The sequence below is a fragment of the Echeneis naucrates genome, chromosome 22, assembly GCF_900963305.1.
Source record: "Echeneis naucrates chromosome 22, fEcheNa1.1, whole genome shotgun sequence".
Taxonomy (NCBI): domain Eukaryota; kingdom Metazoa; phylum Chordata; class Actinopteri; order Carangiformes; family Echeneidae; genus Echeneis; species Echeneis naucrates.
In genome coordinates, this window is record NC_042532.1 from 9430398 (window position 1) to 9453688 (window position 23291).

The window sequence follows — 23291 nt, forward strand, 5'->3', positions numbered from 1 at the left end:
TTCGCTGGCGTCTTAATGCTCTGAGACACTGTAATTTCAGTGCCTATGAATGCAACATTTATCTGTGACTCATCCATATTTTTCCATTACAAATAGCTCACGGCCTTAGTTTTAAATTTGAATAACCAAAACTTAAACTTGGGCTTTTAATTACTGTGTGGTGAGAAGCAGTGGCTGAGACTTAAACTTGTAGTTGGTTAAAGGGGTTGGATGGAGCCAGCAGGCTGCATGATGGCGTTTTAGTCCTATTTCCCATGGTGCCACCTGTCAGCTCACATCACATCACCACACCTCAGGCACCACACAGTGCTGCAGTCTGCTGCTGGGACCAACTCTCTGACGTGTCGACTTGTTTTTTCCTACCACATGGTGAGAGAGATTACTTTTTTCCAGAGGAATTGTGTCATTGTGTCATTATTCCTCAGAGTGAGTTCCACTTACAAATTTAAGAAGTCAAATCTATCGCTAATTTGCTTGAGAAGCTGTTAGTGTCATAGTTTAGATCATAGAGGAAACATAATTCAAAGTTTCATACTGTTTTCTCTAACAATGTGCCTGTGTATTGGCAAATTATGTGGTTATTATGGCAACAGCAGGAAATAATGTGTAAAATCCTTGATACGATTTGGTTTCATGCTAAGTGCTGCAGTAGCTGCACTTAACATGAAATAACAATGAAGCAATCAAATAACTGTTGAGAGAGTATCATACCTCTTCGAGTCTCATTTGTTTGGCAGCAAAATGGGCTTAGGCCTTCAGTTTTCATCTCAAATGGTTTATAAATATGTGACCATGATTCCAGAAATATTAGAAATGTTTATTCTCTTACGTTTTGTACAATCACAGTTACATCTTATAACAAATGAAACAGGTCTGATGTTTGTTCATTTAAAGCACAAAGAACCATCACATAGTTCGGTTCTCTCCATTTTCCTCTGTGGACACTATAGAGAAGAGCGGAGGGTAAGTTTTCATCCATTTTGCTCCTTTGTATTTATTCTGGATCGAAGTTATGAATGTATATATGTATGTCTCTTTTATTAATAGTTGTTCACTATTGTCAGGACTAAACCCATCCTAATGCACTACTCTACTAAAATTCCTGCCTTTCAGGTTACGCTATGGTGTTCTGCTCCCAATGTTGTTTTTATTTGGTTCTTTATCTGTTGTTGTTGTTTGTGTATCGTCAATTTATTTAATTTGAAGTGTATTAGATGAGAAAAGGACGTAGCTCCTCGTGCTATCATCAGGGGGTGATTCGTTTTGCCCACACAAATAACTACAGATAGAAACAGTTAGCTCACCTTTATCCAACCAGTAACTAAAGTTACAGTTAGATATACAGTAGACTTCAATTAGGCTAAAACATAACAGAAGAGGTGATATATGTTGACGTTAGCAGGCCAACTGGACCAGCCAGGAAAGATAACGAGGTTGTAAATGAATGGTAAATATTTAAAATCACAGAAGTGATATGTATTGTGCACATTTAATATGGTGACTGTCAAGTCAGAAGAATAATCCTAAAGCTTTTAGTCAGGAAGGAGAAAGGTGAAGACATCACAGCAAAGAGCAGCCAAATTCTGGAGAGAGATACTTGGAGCAGAGGTAAGACAGCAAGCATAAACATTTTGACGGAATGAAAAAGTGAGTTGTCGTACGCGTGCAGGTCATGTTCTTGTCGTGGTGCTAAGTTCTACTTGCCTGTGCAATTCACATCAAATGATAAATTGTACAGTCTACCTTGGCAAGAAATCAAATAAGTTATTATTATTTTTATTTTTTTTAAATTGTGAATTTACTTTTTTTTCTTATTTTGTATATATGAATGCATCGAACCCTCAAATCTGCTGATGGAAGATCTGACAGCTTCTAACTTCTGACTTACTCCAGCTAGGTTTTTAAATGTATGATAAATTTTTGTTTGTTTTGGTAAACATGTGCTTCAGAATATAAATTACGGGAGGCTAATTTAGTGATAGCAAATCTCGCCATAAATGCCAAATGACTGTATTGGCGATGAAGTCTGACTTGCGTTCTCCTGTCTGTGGCTGCTGTTAAATCACCAGCGTGGTGCTGTGGAGTGACAGATCTGAAGAATTAAGGCAGCAGCTTGAGTCTCCATCCATCCTGCCACCTGCAGCATGGTGACCTGCAGAGGAACCTCCGGTCTGTGACGAGACGCTGCGGTTGGTGCCATTGATGCATCTTGTCACCGTTTGAACACTTTGTGCGACATCACACAACAAACAACACCTCAACAGCTGAGCCAGGTGCGTTCAGAGAAGAGTAATAGGGGTGTATTAAACAGGCTTAATCGCCCCTGATCATACCATGAATGGACAAGCAAATTTCACCTTATCATACTTACAGCGTTGAGGGACAGTCATCGCAGTCATGAGCTGCTCTGTTGTCATTTAACACGCATGAAATCTTCTGTGTTGGCTGCATGACATGATTTCACTTACCTTTTGACATTTAGTCCTTGAATACAGCAGTTGAACAAAACAGTCTGACCTGAAGGCCCTCCTACGTACTCCTCCAACTATATTGCACCTCAGCAGGTTGCCAGGAGATGGATGCATTGATATGAGAGCTGAGTGTCATGATGGTTTTACACACAGACCTCTTTGGGGACTGGTAAGCACACAGATGAAAGACAAGGGCTTTCTGTCGTGTGTCCCACATTGATCAGCTGTTGAGTCATCTGGAGCTGCCAGTGGAAAAGGAAACCCCATTTCAGGCCACGCTGACAGCATTAGAGCACGACTTTTCAGAAACACAATCTATGATAGCCAAATGAATTTTTTTTCCCTCCTCACAAAAATATGAAACCTCCTAATGAAGGTAACTTCCTTCCATCCATTAATGGTGCTGCTTTCCCATGGCGGGTAGTAGCCGAGGGTGGGGACATACGGAGCAGGCCACCAGTCCATCATCATGCATGTCTTTGGGCTGTTGGAGAACCTGCAGGGAAATCCATGTAGGCACGGGGACAACATAGAATGTCCCACTGCTTTATCTTCAAATGGCTGTTTTTAGTCAGTCCAAAAAGTGCAAAGAAATAAAACGATGACATCGAATGAATAAATGATGATTAACCTGCAGCCAGTGTGAACTTGACTTACCAATTCAACTGACTGGCATCATCAGTCTCGTTGAAATCTGTACTACGGTGCTGTTTTTATTCAGGTAATTCTTTGAAGCAATAGTATATATTGGATTTGATTGCATTGTCATCATTTTTCAGAGAATATGAATAATAACACAAAAAGCCATTTATTGTCAAACAACTGTGTTTACTCTTTTTAAATCATAATGACAACAGAAACTACACAAATGACCCTGATCAAAGGTTTATATACCCTTGAGATTTTCACCTGACAACATGCACACAAGCTGACACAAATGGGTTTGAATGGCTACTAAAGGTAACCATCCACACCTGTGATCTGTCTGCTTGTAATCAGTGTGTGAATAAAGGTGCGGTGAGTTTTTGGGCTCCTGACAGACCCTTGCACCGACATCTCTGGATTCTGAGTCATGGGGAAAACAAAAGAATTGTCAAAAGCTCTGCGGGAAAAGGTAATTGAACTGTATAAAACAGGAAAGGGATAGAAGAAGATATCCAAGGAACTGCCAATAAGCAGTGTTCAAACTAATTAAGAAGTGGAAAATGAGAGATTCTGTTGAAACCAAACCACGATCAGGTCGACCAACAAAAATTTCTGCTGCAACGGCCAGGAAAATTGTTCGAGATGCAAAGAAAAACCCACAGATGACTTCAGCTGAAATACAGGACTCTCTGAAAAAAAGTGGTGTGGATGTTTCAAGATGCACAATAAGGAGGCGTTTGAAGAAAAAGGGGCTGCATGGTCGAGAAAGAAGAAAGCCATTACTACGCCAATGCCACAAAAAATCACACTCACAATATGCCGAACAGCACAAAGACAAGCCTCAAAACTTCTGGAACAAAATCATTTGGAGTGATGTGACCAAAATTGAACTTTTTGGCCACAACCATGAAAGGTACACCATTGCTGCTGTGAAACATGGAGGTGGATCGCTGATGTTTTGGGGATGTGTGAGCTACAAAGGCACGGGAAACTTGGCAAGATGAATGCGGAATGTTATCAAAAAAATACTACAGGAAAATTTGCACTCATCAGCCCGGAAGCTGCGCATGGGACGTACTTGGATATTCCAACATGATAATGATCCAGAACACAAAGCCAAGTCGACCTGTCATTGGCTACAGCGGAATAAAGTGAAGGTTCTGGAGAGGCCATCTCAGTCTCCTGACCTCAATATCATTGAGCCACTCTGGGGAGATCTCAAGCGTGCAGTTCATACAAGACGGCCCAAGAATTTACAGGAACTAGGGGCCTTTTGCTAAGAAGAATGGGCAGCTTTACCATCAGAGAAAATGAAGAGCCTCATCCACAACTACCACAAAAGACTCCAATTTGTCATTGATGTTAAAGGGGGCAATGCACAGTATTTAAAAACTGAGGTATGTAAACTTTTGATCAGGGTTGTTTGTGTAGTTTCTGTTGTCATTATGATTTAAAAAGAATAAACATGAATGTTTGATAATAAATGGCTTCACCCAAGCACTAACCATGAGTGAAAGAACAGTTTTTGTTATCACTCATATTCTCAGCAAAATGGCAAAGAAATCATAAATTCTGCCGAGGTATGTAAACTTATGAGCACAACTGTAAGCGTTTGCTGACTCATGCACTTCAAACCGATGGAAGCAGCAACACAAAGCTGAATCACTGTAAACACTTGTGCGCTAAATAGGAATGCGCTGTCACCTTAAAAAGTTTCAAATCAATGCACGAATGTTTGCATTTCTGTGTATTCGTGACTCCAGCTGCTAAAGTAAAACCCTCTGTCTTCAGTTTACACACTGCAGGACTGTCATCAGCACGCCATGACAGATCTGTTCCTCCCTGATGCACACTCTACATTAATAACATTTATGTGAATTTTCAAGTGTGTCTGCATGCTCGTGTGCTCAGGGAGACAGAATAAGACAAATGGAGATTGAGAACAGAGGTGAAAAAATGAGCTGGCGGTGATGCAGCGAGTGGATTTAGAAAGTCAGTGGCAGTGGAGCAAGAGACCCAAAAGATTAAACCCTCGCCGCTTTGGTTTTCTCACCCGCTTTTTCATTCTGGCAGACTGTAAATCATGACATCAGTAAGACAGGTCTGATGTGGCCCTTATTATCAGAGGAACACATTTTTTCTACCCAGTCCTTTTCATTTGAATAATTTTTTTAGCCTTTAGCATTTTCAGCTTTCCTCCAGCTGTGAGTCTGCTCCACTGATGGATCTGGGTCTGGTCTGATTTGTAGCACAGACATGCTGGACTGTGACACAGCATTGGTGGGGAATCCCTTCATATTGTTGTCTCAGAGACAAAAGAGCTTCTTCTGTCAGCTCATATTTAATTCATCATGCTGAGACAGATTTAGACAGACCCCCTACTAGAAATAATGTATGTCTTATGTGTATGAACATTGGCTTGAATTCATCAACTCCCAAAGCAGCGTTCTACAGGAAAATTAAACCCTTTTTTATTTTTAATTAAACAAGCTGTCTTCTACTGATATCCATTCATTTTCTCAGCACCTCACATCCACCTAAGCATCATTCCTGCTTTAATGGACTGTGCTGTTCTTGGATTTCTATCTGTTATACGTACAAGGTCAGACAGAGGTGGCTTAGCTTGTGACTTTTAAGCACCTGAGTGCTGTTTTGCCAGCAGTGCAGACAGGCTTGTGAGGTGGATGGTACTGAGTTAGGACTGAAGCGAGCTGAACAGGCTGGTTTGTACTCTGTGGGTGTTCTATTGCGCTGATCTGGCAGGGGACAGGTCAAATACAAGTCTGACAGCAGGCTAAACGTGCCTGAAAAGGAGGCGAATGAGAAGTGCGACCAAAAGTCACTTCAGCTTCAGGCTTATATAGAAAAATGTCAAAAAATTAACCTCAAAACTAACATAAAGCAGCACATCTAACTTTGTATTTCGTCAGGATATACATTCACGAAAGGCAGTGAAACTGAAAAGAGTCAGTCAGTCACAGATTTGTCAGGGGCAGCATAATTGAATGCAACAATGCAGGTTTAAGATGTTTCATGTTGGAAACACACAGTGAGATTCATGCAGCAGAGCCGGATTAGCTGTCCAAATTTCTGTTCAAAAAAATCCTGTCTTTTCAAAGTCTGCAACCATTGGCAGACAAAAAAAACAAAACAAAACAAACAAACTCATCACCGTACCTTCGTGTATTTTGTTTCACACACATTAAAAAAAAAAAAAAAAGAAAAACAAAGCATATGTATTCAAGAAGATGGGTCGTTAAATCATTTCTGGTGGAAAAGCTGAGAAGCGGGGGAAGCAGTGGTGGGTTTAAGCCGGGGACATTAAACTTAAAAAAAGCTTGATCGTTGAATACATCGCCTGATGCACTTGGACACTGTCCCTCCTGAGCCACTGCCATTTAGAGGCTTTCTCTGCTGCCTCTGAAGCTCCACCGATGGCTGTGATGCTCAGGCGGCTGTAGGCCTCTGCTCAGCCTCTACCTCCCGCTCCGATGGGCACTCCTCGTAGTCCTCCTCGACCCGCTCCTCCTGGGACACTGTCAACTCCAGCAAGACAGCACATGTTTGGGAAGATGGATGGATGGTCCAGTTTTACAGCAATGAACAAGCCATTCATTGAATCCACTCAAACATTGTACCAGCAGCTGTCAATATTAGACAAATGGTGGACGGTTCACAACAAACTAAGGTTGAATCCGATATAAAGGACAATTTAGGAGAAGACACTGGCAGGCTGAGCGCTCTGGCTCAACTGACAGGTTGGAGGAGAATCCTGGATTTCTCACAAAATTGAGTCATCAGTGCTGATAAATCCACAGTTGATCAACAAATGACTTATCTGTGGCCTGCCTCTTCAATGCGGATCAATCAGGACACAGGTCCACTAAAACTGCACACCCCAACCAGTCCTACCACACACCAGAACTCAAAGTCACTGACTGAACTGCATGTGGTTATACATGCAAAAACGCCCTCTAACCCTCTAACCCTGCCTGGAGATGGCAATGTTCTCACCCCATACGATCGCGCTCACCATCTCATATCAAGAATATGCATTTACAGCCCAAAATTTAGATCTTAATCTCAGCACAGTTTTCTGCAGGCCACAAATCCTTCGATGTATTATAGGTGGGCTTAAGCCTGCAGATGAATTGGGCCCCGAGGAGAGGATGCTGAGAGCATCACACACATCACAAAGAAAGAACACGTGTAAGCCGGGAAACGTAGCAGATGGCTCGAGGCATCTCAAGGATATGATCTCCTAACTTTAAACTCCATCTGCTGTTTGCCACCAAAAGCAATATCAGCTACAGGGAACCATGGGGGGGAAGAAAAAAAAAAAAGTTTTGTTCCAGTTAGTATGAAGAGTATGAAGTATGTCAGCGTTATATTCTTCCTGGCAAAGAAACAAATGGATGGCTCCAATCAAGGTAATCGTGCAGGAGGTTGAGGTCGATGAGTGCGTGCTGTAATTAGCCATTTGTTTCCGATCTCCACGCTGTCATCAAAGTGCTGTGAGTTTCCTGGATGTAGTTTTCCATGGCAGGATGCAACCTCTTTACAAAGATGACTTTAATTACGGTTTGATCACACCATGTGATCCTCACTCAGTGAACAGCAATGAAATACAGGAAGAAAAATTTGCAAACATACGCAAAAAAAGATGTGATTGACGCTGGCGATGAAGACAGTGATTGCATAATTTCATCTTGAATTGCTCCTCCTATCGATGAATAATACATGGCTCTACTGACGCGGCGTATTGAATTGGGCTGACGCTGATGCTGACTAATGTGAGTCAGGGAAGGACACAGAGGTCTCTCAGAAGCTTTTCGCCATCTCCCTCTATTCTTTTAGATTTCCACTTCATGGCCTATCCACTCTTTCCTGGGTGTTTGCCAGGATCAGCTTGTGCCATTTGGAGCATCAAAACCTGGGAATGCTGAAGGAGGGAAGAAGCAGGATGCAGACCTGTGCATAGCCGGGGATAAAAGGGTCTACCCTTTGCTTGTTCCTCTAATGGTCGCAAAGGTCAGAGAGAGCATTGACAGTTTAGCAGTTATTGACGGGGCATATCATTAACAGGAAGGGGGTCACTCTAAAGGTTATATGAGGTTGTACCTGGGTACTTAGAGCCAAATGCCTCTCCGGAGAAGGTGGATGCATTATGGTGTAAAGTGCTGGTGAACGCAGCCCCCAGCCCGCCTCCTTCAACGGTCATGTGGGGAACCTATTGGCCTTGTCTCTGTTGTGGCCATTCCAGTCAGCATCTTGACACTTAGTTGTTCAGCTTCTCTTCCAGCGAGGATCTGAGGTATTCTTGTTTTTGAGACGCTGGTTGTTTAGTTCACCACCTGCTGTTTGGTTCTATATTTTCCAGTTTGGCCTTGGGGTTTGCTTTCCTTCTGTTTTGGGTTCCTGATTTCTTTGTGATTGTTTTTCCTGCTGATTCCCTCTCACAGTGGCATATTCTGCATATTCTTTGGGGTGGTGGGTATGTTTCACAGGTGTGCAGCAGCTTTCGCTGAGGGGATTGCTGTCTGCGCCTGTGGTGAGTGAGCGTTTGCACCCCGGGGCACTCACAGGAATGCGCCTCTCCTCAAATGGCTTAAGCTCGGTTTCCACAGCTTTGCTCCCCAAAAATCTTCCCTCACCACTTCAGATTTTGTGTTCAGGTGTTTCCGAGTTTCATGTCTATGTTATGACTTTTATATCTAATTATACGGCATACAAGTATAAAGGAAAACCAAGTCTCTGAAAATGTTTGATCACTGAACACAGCAGTGAAATATTTCCATTTGAATTAAAACGGTCGGTGACGTCCTTCGAGCCGCAGTGCTAACGTAGTTAATAAAATCCTTTGTAGCCTCGGCGTAAACAGTTTTATACTTTTCAAGCATGTTTTGTTTCGTTTTTTTTTTTCACAAAATTATTTCATAAAGGAGTATCAGGTGTTTTTCCCCCAGAGGCACGAGTGATGATGTTTAAAGAGGGGTAGCGACTGGCACATGCAGCGCAGTAGCTCGTGCCCATGGTACATGGCAGGCCTCTATATCGCTTTGCTGCCCCGAGGTTAATAAAGAGCTGTGCAACTATGTAATTTTGCTCCAGACAGCACTGAAAAGGGAAAACAGATACAATAATTTCCTTTGATCCTGAGTGGAATCCTCTGGTGCGATCCACGGGTAATTTCAACATGACACACGCTTATAAAGGCAATTTACTGTTGTTGTTGTCGTTGTTGGTTTTTCTTACTTGCTTTTTTTTTTTTTTAACCTCAGCTTTATTAAATGTTGTGCCCCAGGATTTGGTTGTTATCTCAGACAGCTCTAGGTTATTGTGCACATAAAAACAATGCATGCTGTTGCCACCAGAGTCCAAAGCCTGGATTATATATTATGGGTTTTATAATGCATTTCCACTACTGGCCTCCTCTATAGATAAATGGAACAATACATTATTGATTAAGGTTAGAATGATGGCTGGATAATCATGCACTTTGTCAATCTTTGAAAGCTATTATTTATTCTACTGCAGATGAAGCATTGGGGTTGATAGGACACTCGCGAAGTTGCAATCATTGTTAGAGTCTCTGAAGATGACAAATTGCAGGCAGTAATTCAGCTTTGAATAGCTGTCTTTGTCTGCTGCCTCTGATTGTGACCTCAGCGGTCTTTGACCAATACATGTAACAGAGGAGCTTCATAAATGCCCTCCATTACAAAAAAAAACAAAACAACAATGTTAGCATGACATGTCCAACTCTGATTGGTGTTTGTTTTAGGTATGACTTCAGAGATGAGTGTCTGTGTGTGTGATTGATAATGGAAATTTTATCGTCATCTTAAGATATAAGCATTCTGGACTCATTACCAGTAAAAGTTATGCAATAAGATGCATGACCTTTGAAGGACATGCTTCCTCTCGGAATAATCCAAGCGCTATCATGGCATTCGTCTCTTATCACTCTCCTCAAGACCTTAGAACATCTTCAACCAATTAGCACACAGCACCACAGGAAAGTGAAGCTCATCAATAAACCATGCAACATTATTTAGGATGGAAATTAAAGATTCATGCTTGAGAATCCTAAAAGGACAAGTATGGCACTTGAAACCATAAAAGCACACTTTGCGAAGTAGCCTTCCTTGCTCCTCAAACTTTTGAATAGATGTCATGCTTGATATTTGCTCAACGGCTAAGCTGTATGAGACAGTCGCTGCATCAGGAGTTCTCAGCAGTGGGAGAGGCCACATGTGTTTATTTCCATTAGTGTCTCTCTCATCTCTTATTTCTGTCTTCATCACGGATACAGTTTACATTATATGCATTCATTAATTATTCAGACACAGTGGAATGGGCTGACCCCAGTGAATACCAGGGAACCTCAACAACTATGCTCACTTCATTCATTTATTCATTCATTCATCTTCTACCGCCTATCCGTTTCCAAACAGCCACTCACACTAACCCAACCTGCGACCTTCTTGTTGTGAGGCAACTTAATGGCAACTTGTGAGGCAACCTAATGTAGCACTGTGCTTCCCTATCCTACCTCATATATATATATATATATGTATATATATATACATGACAATTCACATGCTCAACAACATTATTCATGACTTTGTGAAAAACCCTCCAAAAGGGAGGATACACCAGTAAAGCTGAAGCAATATGGAGAGACTTGCTTCAGGTGAAATGCAGCATTCTTCAACCTGATTGGGAATTCAGCAGCGTTTGTCTGATTTAATGCCAAATTCACGAGATAGGACGCATATGTGAGAGCAAGTAATTTGTTGGTGTTTGGTGGGATGCTAAATTGTCTGTGTGGAGGATGAGGAACTGCATGATGGGTACTGGCTGTACGCCCAAAATAAACATCTTATCCAAGAGTTGGTGGTGGGTACACGGCCCACAGGCATCAGCCTGCTGAGGACCCCTGACAGACATCTCACCCAATTAGCATTCGGCACCTTGCCTTCTGCTTTAGGCAACAAACACTTAATGTAGTGTAACTTTCATCAAGAACAACCAGGATGACTACTGCATGTGCTAAGTATAGACAGAAGGTCAGCAAGTGCGGGCATGCCCTGGACACACACACACAAATACACAGACATACTGTGATATTTCGGTGTACTCTCATTAAAAGTCTGCAGATTTAGAGTTTGCACAAGAACACGAGCAAAATGTTCTTGGTTAAGTATAATTAATTAAAATAACAATGACAGTATTCAGGATGGATTAAAGTCATTGCTTTTCCAGAGTGTGCGTGTGCATGAAGATCAAGGCGTTTTTAAGAGGCCTCTGCCATTGTGACAAGGAAAGGACTCATCAGGAATGTCTCGCATGGTTTCACTTCCTCTGGAGGACGTGAAAAGATGCACACTCCTTCACATCAGCCACCCACAGTACATCCTTTGCATTAATTCCATATGCAGAGTCCTGTAAAATCCACAATCACAGAATCATGGATGGAATCACAGAATGACACATTAAGAACTGAATTCATTATAAACACGGAAAAACACAGAACATTTTACATTCATGGGACGTTGGCCCCACAATAAGTAGGTTCGCCGGTTCGATTCCCGGTGTGGGCAGCCAAACATGTCTAGGTTAATTGGTTAATTGGCGACGAGACTACAGACTGGGACTGCAGTAAGGAAAGGCGACCCCCCCCCCAGATCCTAAACCAGAGACTGGAGGCTTTGCTTCGAGGCATCAATAATGACAAACTCATATAGAATCAAAACCTGAAACCTAATTGACATCTTCAAAAAGTGTTTTCTTCCATTCAAATGATGTTGTTATGCAGGTGAATACCAAACTTACCGAATGATAAGTTATCAGTGGCAGATGTTCCTCCTGCCTTCAACGCATTACAGATTATTGTAAAAAAAACTTGCAAGCTTGCAAAACTAAAGGCTATTTTGTGTTACCTTTTTTTTAAAGTTTCATTCTATGAGGTGGATTAAGACAATGCAACAAAAAGTCAGCATGTCTATGAAAAAAATTAAAAGCACGTGATTGATTGGAAATAAATGGGGAAAATGGCATAGCTCTCCGATCAAAAGCTGTTATTTGAAAAATCTAATTTCAACAGCTTGCTGAAATAAAATAATAGCAGGGTTAATTAAGGCATTGGTGTAAAAAGCTTGGATAAAATAATCAGGTTTTAATAGGAAGCTGATATTTGCATATTAAAGTTCATCCAAAATGAAAAAGGTCGACTGAAGGGAGGGAAAACAGCAAAACAGGTGATGAAATATTCTTAATCTGTCGTTATCAGGCTGGGCCATGTATTCATTTGACTCCTCTGCTGATATTTCCACCCCTGCTGGGCTGAGCTGTTTTTAATCTGTCCCCAGGTTAAAATTTGGCCTCTGTCCTGGCATGGCTGGGGGAAGCTGTCTTTTCAGCTAACAGTGCTGGAAAATTACTGCGAACGAAAATGAAAGAGAAGTCACAACAGAGACGGTGCTGACGAGAGAACCTGCTGTCACAATTTACCGAGTACATCCACTCAATCGATAGGAACAACATTTGAAATTCAAACTTTAACTCTAATGGGACTGACAAAGGAATTGCCTATGAAGTTAGTTTTGGCCAAACATATGTGTATGTACAATAGTGTGTCCCTTGGGTGCCATTAGAAAGGGCGGCCAGGTTGCGCTGTAGTTCCAGTGAGCGGCTAAGCTGCTGTAATTTGTGTCTGCAGAGCAGTGAGTGGAGGCAGTCCCACGTCGTGGCTGTGTCAGGGCCTCACGGAGCTCCGATAATGAGGCAGGTCGCCTCATTAGAAGCCATAGGGCCTGCACACAAAAGAACCCGACATCAAAAGCCAGCACACTGCCTTTAATATGCCTCTGCACACACGCCTCTGACCACAGCACTAATGCCACAATTTTTAAAATCACACAAAAGACCTCCCTGCCGTTGCACACACATCGTCCGACATCCTCGGGCAGCTGTGTGTTGTTTTTTTCTTTTTGAGATAATTAATCATTCTCTCGTTTTCCAGGAAAAACTAAACAGAAAAGAAGGGCGGTTTCTTAAATGTGAGCGCAGCCCATAAAATTATTGGTGGGGGATGCAGACATAAGTCACACATGTTGGTGCTATTGTGTTGTGTGACTTCCCACCGCATTGCCCGAACAGATTTTGTTCATGCTGATCTTTACCACAAAAAATGAAAAACACAGCACAACACAACACAACACAGCGACTACGGTTAGCACTCCTGGCTGGTCCGACATTTTGGTCCATTTTGGATGGATTGTCATGCAAGAGGATGAAGTGTAATACAGTTTTCTTTTAAAATTTTAAACTTTTAATGTTAATATTAGAAATGTTTGCTAATACTTTATTCAGGGGTTTTACATCATGTTAGAGTCACTAAGGTTCCCCAATGATTTACAAAACGTTTCCAGTAAAACATGACCTAGGCTAGTTCATTTTAATAGTAATGATATTAAGTAATAATAATGAATTACTCATAGCCTAACCAGAGAGCACACCACAGGTCAGCTGGAGACAGGTTTAGTCTACCCATTAGAAAAAAAGTTTCCACCAATAAATTCACGTTGTCATGAGATCTTCTGTCAGATCAATTAAAAGAATAGCATGTTTTGTTTTTTTTTTTCAGGAAACCTCAGAGGAGGTAACTAACATGAAGTGTTTATCTGCAAAACTACAAACATTCCCATCAGCCTCTGTCTGTTGTGTGTAGCATGTTAGCATTGCTGTTATGTGTGTTTCCATGTGCATCATAGTAACTGAATTGTTCGTGAATGATGGCATCAAAAAACTTAATTTGAAAATAAACTTTGCATTGAAGGTTCAAGGTTAAAGTTCTACCAATTCAATTTCAGCCCTTTTGATTCACACTGAGACTGATCAGAATTAATTTTACTAGTTTTTAAAAGATTAACAATGAAGCCCCAACCAAAGTCCCAAACAGTTTTGATGTGTTATATGAAATAGTACCTTGATGATTCTCAATGTTTCCTCCATTATTTCCAACAGAATAAAAAGCTTGAACGCAGAGAACCTTCTCCGTGGGAGAAAACACGCAGCGACAAAGTATTCTAAGTACATCACAATGCAAGTTTCTGTGAGTGAATCGGTAGATAAAACATCACCACCGGTAATTTGACAACAAAAAGTGCATGTGCTGGTTTGGGGTCAAATACGTGATGCCCTTGTTGTTTCTGTATCAAATCAATATATTGCATTTAGGGAACTCCACACTATTCATTTGAAACATGAAGCAAAGAGTCGTCGGCTGTTGTTAGCCATTAAATAATCCCTCTCCTTGTCCGTCCTCTGCAGGCATTTTGCCATTGAGCTGTACGGCGTCACAGAGGGACTGATGGTGCATGAGTGTGACAGGAATCAGATGAAATGTGCTCTGACAGCTCTGCTCTGCACAGCAAATGTCAGGAGCCAGGCGGCATATGTGCAGACAGGAGTGGAAGAGAGGAGCTGTGGCTTTGTGAGTGTGCGTGTCATCGGTTTGTGGGTTCAAGTGACAGATGGGTGCACGTTTAACTGAATGAGTTGTGTGCTGGAATATCCAGCAGAGCCTCAACGCGTGGGTCCCCGTGTGCATTAGCGTGCACTGGGGTAAACCCCAGCCGTTCCTTCAGCAGATAGATTACAGGCGTGCAGACCTCAGGCCATGAGGAGGAAAGCGAGGGAGAGGTATGGAGGGTAACCAGATGTTCAGGCATGAAATGCTTTCCAAGGAACATAGAGAGAGAGAGACAGTCAGAGGCGGAAAGATGACGATTGGAATTGACAGAAAGAAGCAGAGGAGGCTGGAAAAGTGAATGAGTCACAATGCAGAACACAAAGCATATTCTTCTCTTCTCATGGAGATGAGTCACAGTGGATTAACGCACAATACTTTTGTCACAATGTCTTATGATCAATGGCTTTTTGCACTAAAATGATCCAAATCTTGCACCATATATCCACTTTTGGAGCCATGCTGCTTGATTTACCAGCCCTGACCTACAGTAAGATATATACTTTAGCCTTAAAATGTTTACAGTCGACTCAGCCCATTTACAACTACAATACAATATTATGACTTTTATATTTCACTTTTAAACTGTGTTTCTGTTGCCTAGGATTATATTGCTTTATCGTAGCATTTTGATTAGCCATTCAGATTCCTGTTTGAGATGGAACTGGAATCGTTTCTCTCTGCATAATATCCACAGGCTTACTGTTTTCATTTTTTAACCAGCTCTGTCTGAGTTCAAACCCGGAAGCTTCTTGCTGAGAGGCGATGCCCGCTGCCGATGTTCTCTGAACTCTATGTAAAAAAAAAAAAAGAAAGAACGGGGGGGCAGTTAGAGGTTAAAGAAAACACTTTTGTGGCTGCAACAGTAACTCTGGCCAGAATCAGATGAAAAGGAGACGAAGAAGAATCAGAATGCTTCTATGATCCTGAATGTGGAACTTGCAAAAACATTTATTTAAATAATGTTTTAGATAAGTGCGACAACTTGCAATTTATGGCAACAACACACTGATCCAAACACATGAACATTATTCTCAAGTGATTGATCTGCATTTGTTTCAAATGAAAACATATTTATCTTTCCAGCCCCCTCTAACAATCTAAACCTCAGGTCTCCCACTCCGTTCCTGGAGAGCGGCCGTCCTGCATGTTTTGGATGTTTCCTGCTCCAACACACCTGATTCAAATGATCAGCTCGTCATCAAGCTCTGCCGAGGTCTGATAAGGAGCAGGAAACCTCTAAAACCTGCAGAATGGCAGCTTTCCAAGACCAGAGTTGGAGCCCTCTGATTGAAAACAACTGTGAAGTCTTAACTGCTGGACGATTCCTGCTCAAATCCAGTGCAGTTAATTGAAATAAAACTTTTGACACGCAGGTGTTTCATGCTATCTTTAGCATTTTGAATGGCGTGAAACATTTAATGCACCTAAGCGTCTCACGTTCATTGTTATGGGATGTCTACTGTGAGGAGCCCTACAACAGCAATGGATAGACGGGCTGCAAATGCACCTGCCAGAGGTAAGTGTGTAGTGAAAAGAATGTCCTCCAGCCTCCCAAAATGGTCGATCTGCTGTCTCAGCGTGGCTGCATCTGTGGCATCTAGTCATAATCAGTGACTGAAAATAGCAGAAGGAAGAATCACATTAGCTCTGTGAGTGCATTTCAGTGTTGGATGACTCTTTGATTCTCATTCGCATTTCAACACTTCCCAATCACATTAAAATGAAAATGATGCCAAAGTGCTTTGTCGCCTAACAAGTTTTTCCTGTGTGGTTCTGTTTTGTTTTTTCTGTTTGTTGTTTTTTTTGCTTTATGGCTGTTCCATATAATACTCTCCATATATTACTTTCCAGAGCAACCCAATCCCCATTTTATCACCATATTTCATTTTGTGTCAGATGTGTAATCTATAGCTCAATAATGTGTCTGCTGGGTTCGGCCCTATGTCTGCCTTTTGGGAGCTATCATAATATTGTTTTATACTGTAATTCTCACAGCGCACTAGAGATACACCAACTTCCCTCAATAAATATGTGCAACCTCTTTTAAAAAGAATGCTTCAGACAACCAATTTGGCCCAATTTATTCAAGCACATTGGCTATTATGTGGAAAAATCTTTATGTGCAACTCTTCAAATGGCATTACATACTTTGGCAGCTGCATTTTTAAAAGCAGTATCTGTATATTGTAAATGGAAATGTTGGTAATTGGCATTTATTAGTCAAAAAAAAAAAAAAAACCCTGTTTGAGACTTCACATGAGAAGAGTCTCATGTTTAATTGAAAGACAGAGTCCTGTCTGAGATTAGATTTTGGGCAAGAAAGATTTTGGTTGGGGTTTAGGAAATATCGTGATGTAATTTATTTCATTCAGAAGACAAAAGTTTGATTGGCACAGCTATCAACCAAGGCTGTGTGTGTGGGACTGAACATCTTGTTTAGCACCTATACACTGCCTACATAAAATCATACTAGTGTTGTCGCACAAAACTGACACCTTCTGCAACACTGGAGAAATCCAACATGCAAGGGTCTGACAAACTCCTCAGAGAAAGATAGAGCTGGGCTTTCCACAGCTTATCCACAGATGAGCAGTGATGGCAGCCGCAGCACAAAGGGCCACACATCAGTGCTATAGCAGCAAGTTAACTTGGCACAAATGCTGAACCTTCAGCTGAAGATACCCCTTCAAGAAAAACCCCTTTTAATGTTGTATTAATTCCTTTCTTTTATGGCAAGGAATTAATTAAATAGTATAATTCAGTGGATGAAAAGAATATTTGATTAATACAAAACTCATTCTGCCGCCCACAAAAATAAAGTGTTTCATGATTTCCATGACCTGCTTTCTTTTCACATTTTAGTCGTGTGTGAGTGATGTGCAGCACTGTCAGTATGAGTTTGTTCCAGTGAGCTGTCAGTGGGTGGTGGGTGGAAGTTGTGGAAACTAAATATGTAGAAAGAAATCCCTCATTCAAAGTAGAGAACTATAGGTGGTGAAAGTGGGAAGATTCTTTAACAAAAGCACGCCAATTAAAAACAAAACAATAATAATGTGGCAGCACCAGCATGCAGCTCGCCTCCATTGCATGTCTGCTCATAGTATTTTACAACCCCTTCGTAACGACACGCTCTCCCGACAGATGACAATGCATTTTTCCCTGATATCGTTCGGCTTTCACTTTAAACCGACTTGCACGTTCTCCTTCAGGTGTCAGCCAGGCATCTGTTTGTCATGCACTTCCTGCATGCCCTTCATCTGAGTCACCATTGCGAATGCAGCCAGCACAGCAGCCTGTCAGCACCGGTTAACAGGTAAGCAGCTGCCCGCTGAGCAGTGCTCTTTTATACCAGAGCTGTGGTGTTGAAACAAGAATCATCTCAGGCTAATGTAGCAAAACCACTCATCAGTGAAGGAAAATGATCGCACCCGGTTACGTGAAGATATCAGATGTATGGATGTCCACTCATGATTGATTTTTTTTTTTTCTGAGAGTAACTAAATGCAGCCTCCACTACAGGAACCAGAACCTGGATCTGAAGACTGCACTATATCCAGACTAATGTGTAAGAGAACTAACTGGGTTGCTTTCAGACTGAACGTTAAGTTAAACAGTTTTGAACTCTGAAACTTAACTTACTTTTGAGACACGTTGCCTTTCAGATCACCTCTCATCTTTTTCTCCAGAGCTGCTCTTGCATCACCAACATGATCATATGGACAAAACCTCAGGCTTTCTGCCAAAGCATTCTGAGGCGAGACTCTCTCAGCTTGAGGAGTGGTGTTTCTAACGTAAGTGCTTACTTGCTTTTGTGGCGACAGTCAGACAAGGTGATGAAGGGCCGGCACATCCAGAGCTCAGTAATTAGCATGTAAAATCTTTTCCACTTAGTCCGTTCAATAACTGAAGATTGAAGAAGGCAGGTCTCGGTTTTATGGATGTGATGTGGTGGATTTAAGGTTCTTTCTTGTGGTTGCCATCAGTTAGTGAGCTTTAGAGATGCAAACAAATGGACTACTTTTTTTTTATTTATTTTTTTTTACATCTGCAGACAGAGCCCAGGTAGTCACTTCCCCTGCCACAAATATATGTAAAGTTGAGCTGTAGTAAGTAAACAGAGCTGACAGAAATAAAATAACAAAAGACAGGGAGGACCTCCAGGACTGCTTGTATGATCTGCAGGTCTACCATGCACTGGTATTTTATATTGTATAGTGTCTGGGGTTTGGCATTAGAAAGTAGATCTACATACTGTATGTATGTTACAAGGATCAGTAAGAAAACATTAGATTTTAATAGCAGTGAAAAATAAAAGTGCAAGCACCACAGTAACAGTGCTGCTTAATGGTTTGAATCATACATCTTTTTTCAGCACTCAGCAAGTTTAAGACATAATCCTAATCCTAACCCCATAAAAAACATTGTGGCTGAAACATTATCTATTACACCGCTGTTCTGAAGCGTGAGTGGTGGTGTTTTTTTTTTTTTTTTTTGCTCCCCCCACACCATCTCTCACCTCAGAGAGGCAGATGGAAGCATTCAGCGGGTCACCGTGAATTATAGTAATTAAAAAAAGACATCGACATGGCCCAACATGAGAGAATGTCTGAGGCCAGACAGATGAGCAGATCAGATGCTGTACACCATTTATCTTCTTTTTCCTCTCTGGGGTCAGTTAAGGCCAGCCTTCCTCAAAAAATAAATAAATAAAAATACATTTTAAAAAAAAGTTAAAAAGCTAAAGCTGTTTAATTTTATTTATTTTTTTTTTTATTCTTTGTCACAGTGAAAATTTGGCTGAGGCTGATAAGACTCTGCAGCATTGACCGAGCCTGTTTGAAGCCTTGATGCCCTTTGTTTTGTCGAAGGATATTTCAGATGGATGGTGCCTGGACAACCCTGATAGGGAGAGTCGGAACATCTTGTCCTCAACATGATCTGCCCAAGTCTGCACATGTGCACACATACATACCGCACACCTGCACAAACAAGGACAGCGTTGATTCACTGATGTTGGTGGCATGAAATGGGAGAAAAGCCACAATCCAGCTGCCCTTACTTGTTTTCTTGCTTTTTTCTTATTTTTGCAAATATGCCACAAGTGTCACCTGGGTTGTCTATAAGGTAATTTTCACTATTCCCTCTCTTCTATCACTTGTTCTAATTCGGATTTTATACATTTTTCAGATATGGATAATAATTTAGCAATAATGATACCAATAAAATACTCACTGGATGCCCATTTGGAGCAATAAAGCCATCTAAATAGCATTACCTGATAGATGTCAGGGATTGCCTTAATGGTTTGCTGCTTTAATTTTCTACTAATTATCATGATGGTGGCTGTGATATCATTATACAGGATTAAGTGATGCAGGATTTTAAAGCCATAGTAACTCCTATCTTGCAGCCTGTGCATGGTTGCTATGCTGTGATCATACTGAGGCAGAGCTAACATCCATTTAGGTGCTGCTCCTGTGCACCAATGCCCAGGTTAACTCAGACTGTATCTTTAATTTCATGGCTTCATATCCATTATGATAAAAAAAAAAAAAAACACTGACACTGTGAGAAATTGATCCCTTCTTGCTTTCTTGAAGTTCAGCAGCTGCAAACTCCTTTTCACACAGTCATACAAAGTAACATGGAGACTCTCATATGCAGAGGTTAAACTGGTCCTTTCTCAGACAAGGTCATTGTTGTTGACGCAGGAGTGTCTGAAAGGTTGGTGTTGGATGTCCGAAAGGAGAGCAAATTGCAGGTCCACAATAAGAACTCAGTCAAGGCCGTCTACCAACTAATCCTCTTTGTTGAGACAACATTAAATTTGCATTGTAGAGAGGGCGAGCTCATGTGCCGGTTCTTTGGTTGCTGGTACCTGGACATGTACTGAGCCGATGGTTTACTCATTACTTTGTCAGTGACTGATACTGTTTCTAATTCCAGTCAACACTTGCTATTCTTATTCATGAGTCTAAATGTGGCTTTCATTCTGTAGCTTAAGTCAAATGTTGGATAACTGAAAAGGTTAATATATGTAGCATATTGCTTGGAAAAGAAAAATGTGGTCTGATTGGCTAAAAACTACAAAAAAGCCTCTTTTCTAAAATCAATCTCCACAGCGGGGGGGCTTTTAATCTACTGAAACAGTGGAAGGTATTGGCAAATCATTATGTCAAAGAGTTGTTGCTTAGGGCCAGAGGGTGACAGAGAAGGAGGGGGGAAAAAAATAAAGATAGCGGATAAACATTTGATGCACATCAAAGCCTTAAAGGGAGACGGACAACAGAGTCAATTTCTGCAGCCGATATTTGTGGAGAGACGTGTATGCAAGGGATCAGCAAGATTAAAGGGAGCTCCGAAGCGAGACACTGATCGTGTCAGTGAGGGAATTCTGCTGGATCTAAATTGTTTATAGTGATAGGAGTTAATCCCTCTTTTGGCTAATAAAAAAATCTACAACAAAGTGATTGTTACACCAATATTCAACAAAATAAAGCTCGGTTAGGTTTTAGTTCAGATAACTCTGAGCACAGAACACTTTTTCACACTGAGGGAAAGAAGAAAGAAGGAAAATAATCTTTGAATTGCACCATGTAGAGGCTTTTTTTTTCTTTTTTCTTTCCCCCAGCATATGGGTGCACAATTGGGTCAGGAGCTGAGCAAGCCCTGTGGACTGTGGACAGATGCAATCCATCTCCAGCTGTGTTGATGTCCTCCTTCATCTTGTCTCTCTTGCAGGCAAGCAGCGATCAGACAGTGACCTGTGGAAAAACAGACATGCCTTCATGATAAAAATGAGCAGTGAGGAGATGCTTGAGTGACAGTTCCCTCAGTATTCTCGTGACATTTCCTTTCATTAGCTACCTTTGGTAGCCTTATGAACACCGTTGTCCTGAGGAGGATTTTCAAAAAGATATCTGCGGGGGGAAAAAAAAAAAAACTCTACTGGAAAATGATTATTTTGTGGCTTTAGTTATTAAAGGTCATATCCATAATTTTGGTTATTGATCTATTATCAATTTTCAATCACACGCTCAATTATACATCAGCTTGTCATTTTTTTCTAATAGACTTTTGTGATTGAATCAATAAGCCCCAAATGATTGAGTTTGAAAGGCGACATGCTTGTAGGTGTAGGTGAATGTGAGGTTGTATCACTTTAAATGTGTCTGCCCTGTAAAGTCTGTGCAGGTCAGCGGTTTAACGGTAATGATGAACCAGGTGTCTATCCTTTGGCCAGCTGCCTGGAAAAGGCATTAGCTCAGACTGTCAGGCAATGTGAGGAGTGCGCAGATACATACATACAGTATATTTACAGTCCTGTGGAGCCGATGTGAAGGGGTTCTCATGAAAAACATCAATCACGTCATCGGCACAGAGCACTGACCAAGTAGCAAAATAATTTCAGTGTGAGAGCTGCATTATGACATGTCAATGTGAAGTATGGGAGGGAGAGTTATCTGTCTGTCATCCACTAACCATTTTCCTATTTGAATATTCACATCACCAGCACTGTTTTTAATCACGTATATATTTAATCAGTTTTTTTTTATTTATTTATTGTAAATAGATGCTATAAAACCGCAAAGGAAAGAAAACACACCCAAATCTTGCTTTCAATGTAATTTACAAAACAGGTTAGTGTTTGAGTAAAAGTTTTTTTTTTTTTTTTTATGTTGTTTTGGATTTTTTTTTTTTTTTCTCCCAAGTGTAACCCCCTTTAAATTAAGTGTCCATGCAATGGTTAAATAGCACAAATTTAGCCACAATCAGGCTGGAAATCCCTTTTATGAGACAATATGATATATATATCACAAATTGAGGGTGATTTGATAATCGTCTAAAATGAATAAGTAACAGATAAACACCCCCCCTTTTTTTTTTTCCCTTGTGACCTTGTGAACATTATCCAGTGCCTTAAATGACATGACAGGAATATACCTTCAGTATTTTCTACAATACAAAGCACGACGTTGGCAGCAGCTGGATTTCATAGTGTGTGTCTCTCTGGTGATTTGATGGGCGTTCATGGCACAGATCAACTAACATCATCCAGATTAAAACATATAAAGACTTAACACCCACCAGGACAGTGACCTAACGCCAAGTGAATAATTCACTAATCAGACATGCATGATGTGCAAATACACACAGGCACACACACACAAAAAAAAAAAAAACGAACCATACATAACCCACAGACACACACAAAGGTCCTTGTGAGAAACATCTGTCATTTCAGTTGTCTGCTTATCTGGCTCAGCCATGTCGGCGCTCTCCCATGTGAGCACAAAGGCAGCAGTAGCGTTTTGTACTCTGCAGATGAGTTTGCTGATAGCCTCACATCTTTAACATTGCTTAAACACGGACAGAGCCGGGACTGGTGATAACGAGGGGGGTCACTGTCTCTTCTTGTGCTGTTAAGACACACAAAAAACATGCCGGTGGAGGTAATTAATGGTTTGTGTGACACCGGCATGCAAGTGCACAAAGATGGGTTTAGTTTGACTTGTCAGACTCGACACCACCCTCTCCACCACTTCCACATACATTCCCTCCCACACTTTGACGCCCTTCCAAAAAAACAAAAAAAAAAAAACAACCCCTCACAGCCTCCAAGCCACCCCCACTGC